Below are 9,435 nucleotides of genomic sequence, written 5' to 3' on the forward strand. Positions count from 1 at the left end.
ATGCAGTCACTGGTTTCTGTAACACAGGGGAAGTGCCAGCCCTAAGAACGGTAAGCAAAATGGAAATGGCCAAGCTCATTGGTTCAACAAGTGACTCACGGGGTATGATAGTTAACCCTATCAAGGATGATCTGGTGAAATACACTTGCATGGTGATAGGTTACAAAATATTCTCAGCCAGCAGGATTAATTTTGTATCTACTACAGCGGTAAATGCCACTTGTTGGATGATTAAAGAGGACACATCAGTTGACCTATGCACCGATATGCAGAGGCAACTCCTATCTAATTTGAAGTTGATTAAATAGGATAATGCACTAAGATTCAAGTTCAGACAACTATTGGTTGGGTTGTTTTTCTATTTTCAAGGCTACTTTCCTAGAGTAGGAGATGTCTAGTGGTCCCCTGACCAACCGGTAACCAAACAGATCAAGGAAAGCATACAAGCCATTGGAACCGGTTATCCTGAGGTGCTGAACAAATATTTTGATGAGTTCAGAAGAAAGATGAGTCAAAGGGTAAGGATCTCAGGTGACATCATTAAGAAATATGAAGATGACATCTGTTTCACCATTCAAGTGGACAAATGCCTAATGAAGGTTGTTGAGCCTAGAATGGAAGAAGTGGAGCCAATGGGCTATGAGGTGATGTATGATATGCTGGAAGGGTATGCCTCAACCCTTATTGCCTCGCCTCTTGATCCTAAGGCTAAGAGGACCAGAACCTACTTGGAGAGGATTGCACTGGCCGAGGAACCATCTGTTAAGAAAGGAAATGAACCGGCAACAAAGAAAGCAAAGGCAATGCCTGCAGCATCGGCACCGGCCACCACTGCAACTCCAAGAGTGACCAAGCGGTCACTGGCAAAGAAGAAACTAGAACTGGCACCATCAAAAGTCTTCGAAAGAAAAAGGAAGACTATGTCAAATGAACTAGACTCAGAAGAGACTGAGTCTGATGATAAGCCAAAGAAGGCCAGACAGACAAAGAAGATGAAGAAGAATGAACTGGTAGCATCCGCACCGGTAAATATTGATATGTCCTCATACAAACCTTTGACACATTTTCAAAGGACAATAAAGAACATTAGGAGAAAGTTACTTCATGATTTGATAGATTACTATAATGATTTTAATAGTGAGGAGAAAGATGAAGTACTACAAGAAATTATTCTTTATTTGTGTAAAAATGACCGGTCATCATCAGAGATAAAATCTCAGACATTGGATTCTTTATATAAAGCATTAGATAATAAATGGCGCATTGCCATTGAAAAAGAATAGGAGATTAGGGAGAAAGTCTTTGCACAGTACCTTCTCGACCTATCAAATTCAAAATTATTTGATGTCTTGGATCAAAATAAAGGACTCTTCTTCACAAGGAGAAGAAGACTCTGGCTATTGGAGGGGAGAATTGATGATGTTGAAAAAGATACTCATCAACATATGGATTATGCTATCAATTCTCACAAAGCACGAATGGCCAACCTCCAAGCGGAAAAGGAACTGGTTGTATCCAAACCGGATGAAGTTTTTGATGAAGAAGGAAACTTGGTTGAAGAACCAATCGACACTATTGATGTCAATGCACTAGACATAGAAGATGTCACTCAGGACATACCTTCTGAAGGAACAGAACAGGGGCAACAAGCTGAATAGGGCAGTAAGCAAGCCAAGGACACACAGGAAGTGGCTGAGGAATAGACAGAGAAGAAGAAGAGGGATGAAGATGAGGAAGAGAAGAGAAAAGAGGAAGAAAAGAGAAAAGAGGAAGAGAAGAGAAAAGAGGAAGAGGAGAAACAGAAATATGAAGAGAAGAAGAAGAAGGAAGAGGAAGAGAAGAAGAAGAAGGAAGAGGAAGGAAAGAAGAAGAAGGAAGAGCAAGAGAAAGAAGAAGAGAAGAGGAAGGAAACAGAGAGGAAAAAGAAAGCAGAGGAAGATAAGGCACAAGAACAAAAGTAGGAAGCAGAGAAAAGGAAGAAGGAAGAAGCAGACAAGGTAGCGGAGGCAATGAAGAGCACACAGATGGAGACTCTGAAGGCAACCGGGAGTCAAGCCAAATCGGCTGATATCTCCAGTCCTATCGATCTCCAGTCTGTGAGTGAGTCGAAGCTTATGCAGAGCATCAAGGTTTCTCAAGAGCACCTTGAAATCATATGAAGGAAAAAGGAGCAAGATATCATTCAAGCGACTGTAGACACACTTACCGGTTTGATCCCCAGTACCAATCTTCCTAACACTGAATTATCACTAGCACAACTCAAACAACTATGTATTGTAGTGGATGATCAGGTGTAGAGACTGGAAGAAGCAGTTGATGCAAATGCCAAGAAAGAGCATCAAAAGGCTCTTAACATTACTTTGGTGAAAAAGTTGAATGAGCTCCGGTCTGAACTTCTGAAAGACCAAAAGGATATAAGGGATGCTTTGGATGAGGGAAACTTTCTACTAAGCAAAATCTATCAACCCCATCTATTTTGCGATGATGTGCTAACTTAGAAGCAAAAGCTACAAACGGACTTACAGTCCTACTTGAGTACATTTAAGCCACCCTATGATTCCTTTGCAACTTATGGGAAAACCGTTCACCGGTTCCAGATCTAGTCGGCCAAAATGGAGCAAGAGATCAGTACACGATCTAGGGATTTGTAGGAGCTACAACTAGTTTTACTTCCATGTCTACAAATTCTTCAGAAGTGTTATATGAACCTGGATGCCTTGACAGTTACGCAGGAGCTGAGCACAGTTGATGCCATGGAGGAACAGGTATCCCAAATGCAAACAAAAAAAGAAGTGGCAACCTCCCTACTTGAGTCCTAGTCTCTATCCATGAAACAATTTTGTCAGGACTATAAATCAGTTTTTGACAAGTATTATTCATTGTTGTCATAAACTTTTATTATACAGGGTTATTCAATGGTACTTTGTCATTATTGGCAAAGGGGGAGAAGTATCTATTTTTAAAATTTTGATCTTCTGATAAAGGGGGAGAAGTACTCTATCTATTTTGGAGAAAAATAGATAGAAGTATCTGGTTTTGAAAATTTTGATATATGTTTTGATATATGCTATATGCTCTGATATCTCAATGTTTATGTTCTGTATGTAAAATTGCTATACATTGTATTGATTAAGGGATAGTGTATATGCCTAGGGGGAGCAATTTTGTTAATGGCATGTTTTTGTTGTAAAACACTTAGATGTCAAAATTTTATTTGCCTAAGTGTTGCCATCAATGCCAAAGGGGGAGATTGTTGGCATTTTTGATGTTTATGTTGTGATTGTCATTGATGGACACACTTGTATTAAGATCCCCTTATATGTATGAGTTGGAGCTCAACCAGTATTTGTTCCAACCGATATGTTGTATTCTAGTCTTTAGACTATTGGTGATTTTGCAGAATGTGTTTCCCGGTCTGAAGCGGCATGTCAACCCCAAGTGGTTTGTAGATCTCAAGCGGTACGAGGAAGCAAAGCGGCATAACACATTCTTACCAGTCTTCATTTTTGTCAAACCAGCAACCAGTATTTTGTATGAACCGGTAATACTCTATGATGAGTTACCAACCGACATTTTGTGATGAGTTACCAATCCACCGATTGATTGACGGTGCCAACACACTGACAATTCTTTTTGTGTCGTGTTATTGAATATGTCTAGATTCATTAAACCTAGGAAATTGTAATATAATCCTATTGGACCGACATGAAATCATATTCCTTTAAAAGGACATCATGTCTAGGGTTTTAGCAGTCGCAAAAAGGGTTTATGTGGTGCTAGGGTTTAAGGTGATTGTTGAGTTGCTGAAGAGCGATCTTATCTGAGAAGATCAAGTTGTAACTGAGAGAGATAGAAGACTGAAGTAATGTTGGAATGCATTAGCAGTGAACTATACTGGATCTAATCAAGCAGTCTGTGCTATTAGATAGATCAAGCACTTGTTATTTACTCACATCTTTGACAAGTCTGTAGCTCTTAACTGAGTAGGCCTAAAAGCCTTTGTAAAATCCTCTAACAAGGTGGTTCACCACCGTGAATCTAAAATCCTCTAACAAGGTAGTCTTTAATCGGACTTATCTCCTAACAGAGATTGAGATTCCTAATAGGATCTGTTCTGGTGAAGAACATTGTAAGATCTTAACCGGTCTGGTTTCTATTTTGCAGATAGTGACTTGTGAGTTCCATCTCACCGTGGTTTTTCCCATTTGGGTTTCCACGTCAAATATCTTGTGTTATGGTTGTATTGCTTTTGTGGGTGAATGCTTTACTTGCATTTTGGTTTGCTTGTGTGATAACCAGTCTGTCTGTTAAACTGTTTTACCGGTTTGTCTTCAGACAGTTTAAGTGTTTTAGTGCAGAGATTTTTGGGATACTAATTCACCCCCCCCCCCCTCTCTCTTAGTATTCATCAAATAGGTCCTCTTAAGGGGTCTTATGACATTATAGGACCTATTATGTCATAATAGGTCCTATTATGTGATAATCTATCCTATTATGTCATAATAGATCCTACTAAGGGGTCTTATGACATAATAGGTCCTATTATGTCACAATAGGACCTATTATGTCACAATAGGACCTATTATGACACAATAGGACCTATTATGTCACAATAGGTCCTATTATGTCACAATATGATCTTTTATGACATAATAGGTCGTATTATGACATTATAGGTCCTATTATGTCACAATGTGACCTATTATGACATAATAGGTCGTATTATGACATTATAGGTCCTATTATGTCACAATAGGTCATGTTATGACATAATACCCTTTAACTCTCTCTAAAAGTACCATCTCTCTCTCTCAACCAACTTATCTTTCTCTACATATGTCATAATAGGTCCTACTAAGGGGTCTTATGTCATAATAGGTCCTAGTAAGAGGTATAATGTCATAATAGGTCCTCTTAAGGGGTCGTATGACATAATAGGTCGTATTATGACATAATAGGTTGTATTGTGTCATAATAGAACCTATTATGTCACAATGGGACCTATTATGACATAAGACCCCTTAAGAGGACCTATTATGACATTATACCTCTTACTGGGACCTATTATGACATAAGACCCCTTAGTAGGACCTATTATGACATATGTAGAGAAAGATATGTTTGTTGAGAGAGAGAGATGGTACTTTTAGAGAGAGTTAAGGGGTATTATGTCATAACAAGACCTATTATGACATAATAGGACCTATAATGTCATAATACAACCTATTATGTCATAATAGGTCACATTGTGACATAATAGGACCTATAATGTCATAATAGGTCGTATTGTGACATTATAGGTCCTATTATGTCACAATAGGTCCTATTATGACATAATGCCCTTAATAAGTCCTAATAAGGGGTATAAAGTCATAATAGGTCCTCTTAAGGGGTTTTATGACATAATATGACCTATGATGACATAATAGGACCTATTACAACATCATAGATCCTATTATGTCATTATTAGTCCTATTATGACATAATACCCTTTAACAGATCCAGTAAGGGGTATTATGTCATAATAGGTCCTCTTAAGGGGTCTTATGACATAATAGGACCTATTATGACATGACATGTCCTCTTAAGGGGTCTTATGACATTATAGAACCTATTATGTGATAATCAACCCTATTATGTCATAATAGGTCCTACTAAGGTTCGTCTTATTTCATTATAAGTCCTAGTAAGAGGTATATTGTCATAATAGGTCCTCTTAAGGGGTCTTATGACATAATAGGACCTATTATGATATAATAGGTCCTATTATGTGATAATCGATCATATCATGTCATAATAGGTCCTACTAAGGGGTCTTATGTCATAATAGGTCCTCGTAAGGGGTCTTATGACATAATACAACCTATTATGATATTATAGGTCGTATTATGTCACAATAGGACCTATTATGACATAACATGACCTATTAAATGTAATAGGTCATATTATGACATTATAGGTCCTATTATGTCACAATAGGTCCTATTATGACATAATACCCCTCAACTCTCTCTAAACATACCATCTCTCTCTTCCAACCAACTTCTCTTTCTCTACATATGTCATAATAGGTCCTACTAAGGGGTCTTATGTCATAATAGGTCCTCTTAAGGGGTATTATGACATAATGGGTCATATTATGACATAATAAGTCGTATTATGTCACAATGGGACCTATTATGACATAATATGTCGTATTATGACATTATAAGTCTTATAATGTCGCAGTAGGTCCTATTATGACATAATACCCCTTAACATGTCCTAGTAAGGGGTATAAAGTCATAATAGGTCCTCTTAAGGGGTTTTATGACATAATATGACCTATGATGTCATAATAGGACCTACGATGACATAATAGGACATATTACATCATCATAGATCCTATTATGTCATAATTGGTCCTTTTATGACATAATACCCTTTTACAGGTCCTACTAAAAGGCATAATGTTATAATAGGTCCTCTTAAGGGGTTCTTATAACAAATAGGACCAATTATGACATGACAGGTTATCTTAAGGGATCTTATGACATTATAGGACCTATATGACATAATACGTCCTATTATATGATAATTGATCCTATTATGTCATAATAGGTCCTACTAAGGGGTCTTATGTCATAATAGGTCCTAGTAAGAGGTATAATGTCATAATAGGTCCTCTTAAGGGGTATTATGACACAAAATGACCTATTATGACACAAAAGGACCTATTATGTCACAATGAGACCTATTATGACATAATAGGTCGTATTATGACATCATAGGTCCTATTATGTCACAATAGGTCTTGTTATGATATAATACCCCTTAACAAGTCCTACTAAAAGGTATAAAGTCATAATAGGTCCTCTTAAGGGATTTTATAACATAATATGACCCATTATGTCATAATATGACCTATTATGTCATAATAGGACCTATGATGACATAATATGACCTATTATGTCATCATAGGTCCTATTATGTCATAATCAGTCCTATTATGACATAATACCATTCAATAGGCCCTACTAAGGGGTATAATGTCATAATACATCCTCTTAAGGGATCTTCTGACATAATAGGACCTATTATGACATGACATGTCCTCTTAAGGAGTCTTATGAAATTATAGGACCTATTTTGACATAATAGGTCCTACTAAGGGGTCTTAAGTCATAATAGTTCCTATTAAGAGGTATAATGTCATAATAGGTCCTTTTAAGGGGTCTTATGACACAATAGGACCTATTATGACACAATAGGACCTATTATGTCACAATGCAACTTATTATGGCATAATAGGTTGTATTATGACATTATAAGTCCTATTACGTCACAATTTATAAGATCTTCTAAAATCTAAAATCTATAATATAACTCTTAGAGATCTGAAACCACTCTCAAACATCCTGCTAATATATACATGAATTATAACTTAAAGTATAAGAGAAGAAAAAGACAAAGAGAAATGTGACTTAAACTTAAATGTTATATTTCATGTATATATAGTTTGTTTTTTGTTTTTTTTTAAAATGTATATATAGAATGTACATACACACAATCGAATCCAGAAAAATACATTAGAATGTATATATAGTTTATTTAAAAAAAAAATTAATTTAAAAAAAAAGAATTTAAATTTTAAAAAAAAATTAAAAAAGGCAAACGGGATCCCGTTTGCTAAATGTTTTTTTAATTATTTTAAAAAATGAAATGGGATCTCATTTATAAAAAAATCAAACTTTGGTTCGGTTGTAGCTTCGGTTTGGCTTGGGAAATGGCTTGGAGAGCTGACCCTTTAGCTTGGACCTAGTTTGACCTGCAACTTGAAGGCCAAATCAATCTTCATATAAAATAATGACTTCAAAAATATATATGAACATCAAATTTTCAGAATTTTTTTAAACAATGAAAACCCATTACAGTAGAGACTGTCTCGATTCGAAATATGTAATTTTAAAAAAAAATTGATCAATATTTTTATTTTTAAAATAATTACTAATGAAAGAGGTCTATAAACATGAAATAACATGGTTTTTTTGTTTTTTAATAACTTTTTTGTCTCTAAGTTTTTTGAAAAAAAAATTATATGGCATCAAACTAGAGAAAATTCTATACAATTTCAATATAAAAAAAACCAAAAAATGTTAAGTTTAGGTCAAATTATGCTTGCCGTACACAATAATTTTTCAAAACAATGATTATGCCCAATAAAAAATTAACAAAAATAAAAATATGCAGAAAAAAATTATAAAAAAATATTCTCATCAAAGAAGAGTGAGTTATAGATATTTTCCCAAAAGGATTTATAAAAATAATTTCATTTAGATCAAATTATTCTTGCCGTACATGGGCATGGTATGGTCCTGAAAAGTGACTTTTAAACTATAGGTTTTAGTAATGCCTATTCTAACTTCATTTTTAAGATCTGGGTATTAAAATAAATTACATATTTGGAAAGTAGACTTCAAGTACTACATTTTCTATTACTAAATTTTTTCAAGATTCATTCTTTAAGTGCCTCAAATATTTAGGTCAAATGGGACAAAATCAAAAAAAAGGGAAAAAACTCACAACATCTTGCTCTTACCCTGTCCTCGGTGCAAAAAGTTGTCGTTTGATGAAATTTTCTTCACAATACCTAGTGAATTCCTCAGAATTAAATTCACCGCCTTGATCTGTCCTTAGACATTTAATCTTCTTACTGCTCTCCTTCTCAGCTAAGGCCCTGAATGCCTTGAACTTACCAAAAGCTTCAGGATTATCCTTCAAGAATGTGACCCACATCATCCTTGAGCAATCATATGTGAAGATCATAAAATATCTGTCAACTTGAATACTTTTTGACCTTATTGGTCCACAAAGATCTGTATGAACCAAATCTAACAAATGTTCTGCTGAAAAAGATTTTCTCTTAAAAGTTGAGGATGACATCTTTCCCAACTGACATTCTTTGCATAGAGCATTAACCGGTTTGTCCAAATAAGGCAAACCTCTCACTGTCTTGGACTTACTCACTTTAAAAATGTTATCAAAGTTTATATGAAAAAATCTCCTATGCCAAAGCCAACTATCATCTATCTTTGCAATTAAATAGTTGCTGACTCTAGGATTAATGTGAAACAAGTTACCTTTAGTTTGTTTCCCAATTGCAATCAGTTCACCTTTGCTATCATAGGTTTTGCACATACCATTTTTAAATTCCAATGGCTATCCTCTGTCATTGAGTTGTGCCACACTCAAAATATTGTTCTTTAGACCTTCAACCTAGTAGACATCATCTATACTACTCTTTCGATTAAGAGAAATAGTTCCCTTAACTTTAATCGTGCAGGATGAGTCATTACCAAATCTTACAACTCTGCCATCAAATTCCTTCAAAGAAAGAAATTTGCTCCTATCACCGATCATGTGATGTGAACAACCACTATCAATGATCCAATCATC

This window comes from Cryptomeria japonica, chromosome 7, assembly GCF_030272615.1.
Source record: "Cryptomeria japonica chromosome 7, Sugi_1.0, whole genome shotgun sequence".
In the NCBI taxonomy this organism is placed as follows: Eukaryota; Viridiplantae; Streptophyta; class Pinopsida; order Cupressales; family Cupressaceae; genus Cryptomeria; species Cryptomeria japonica.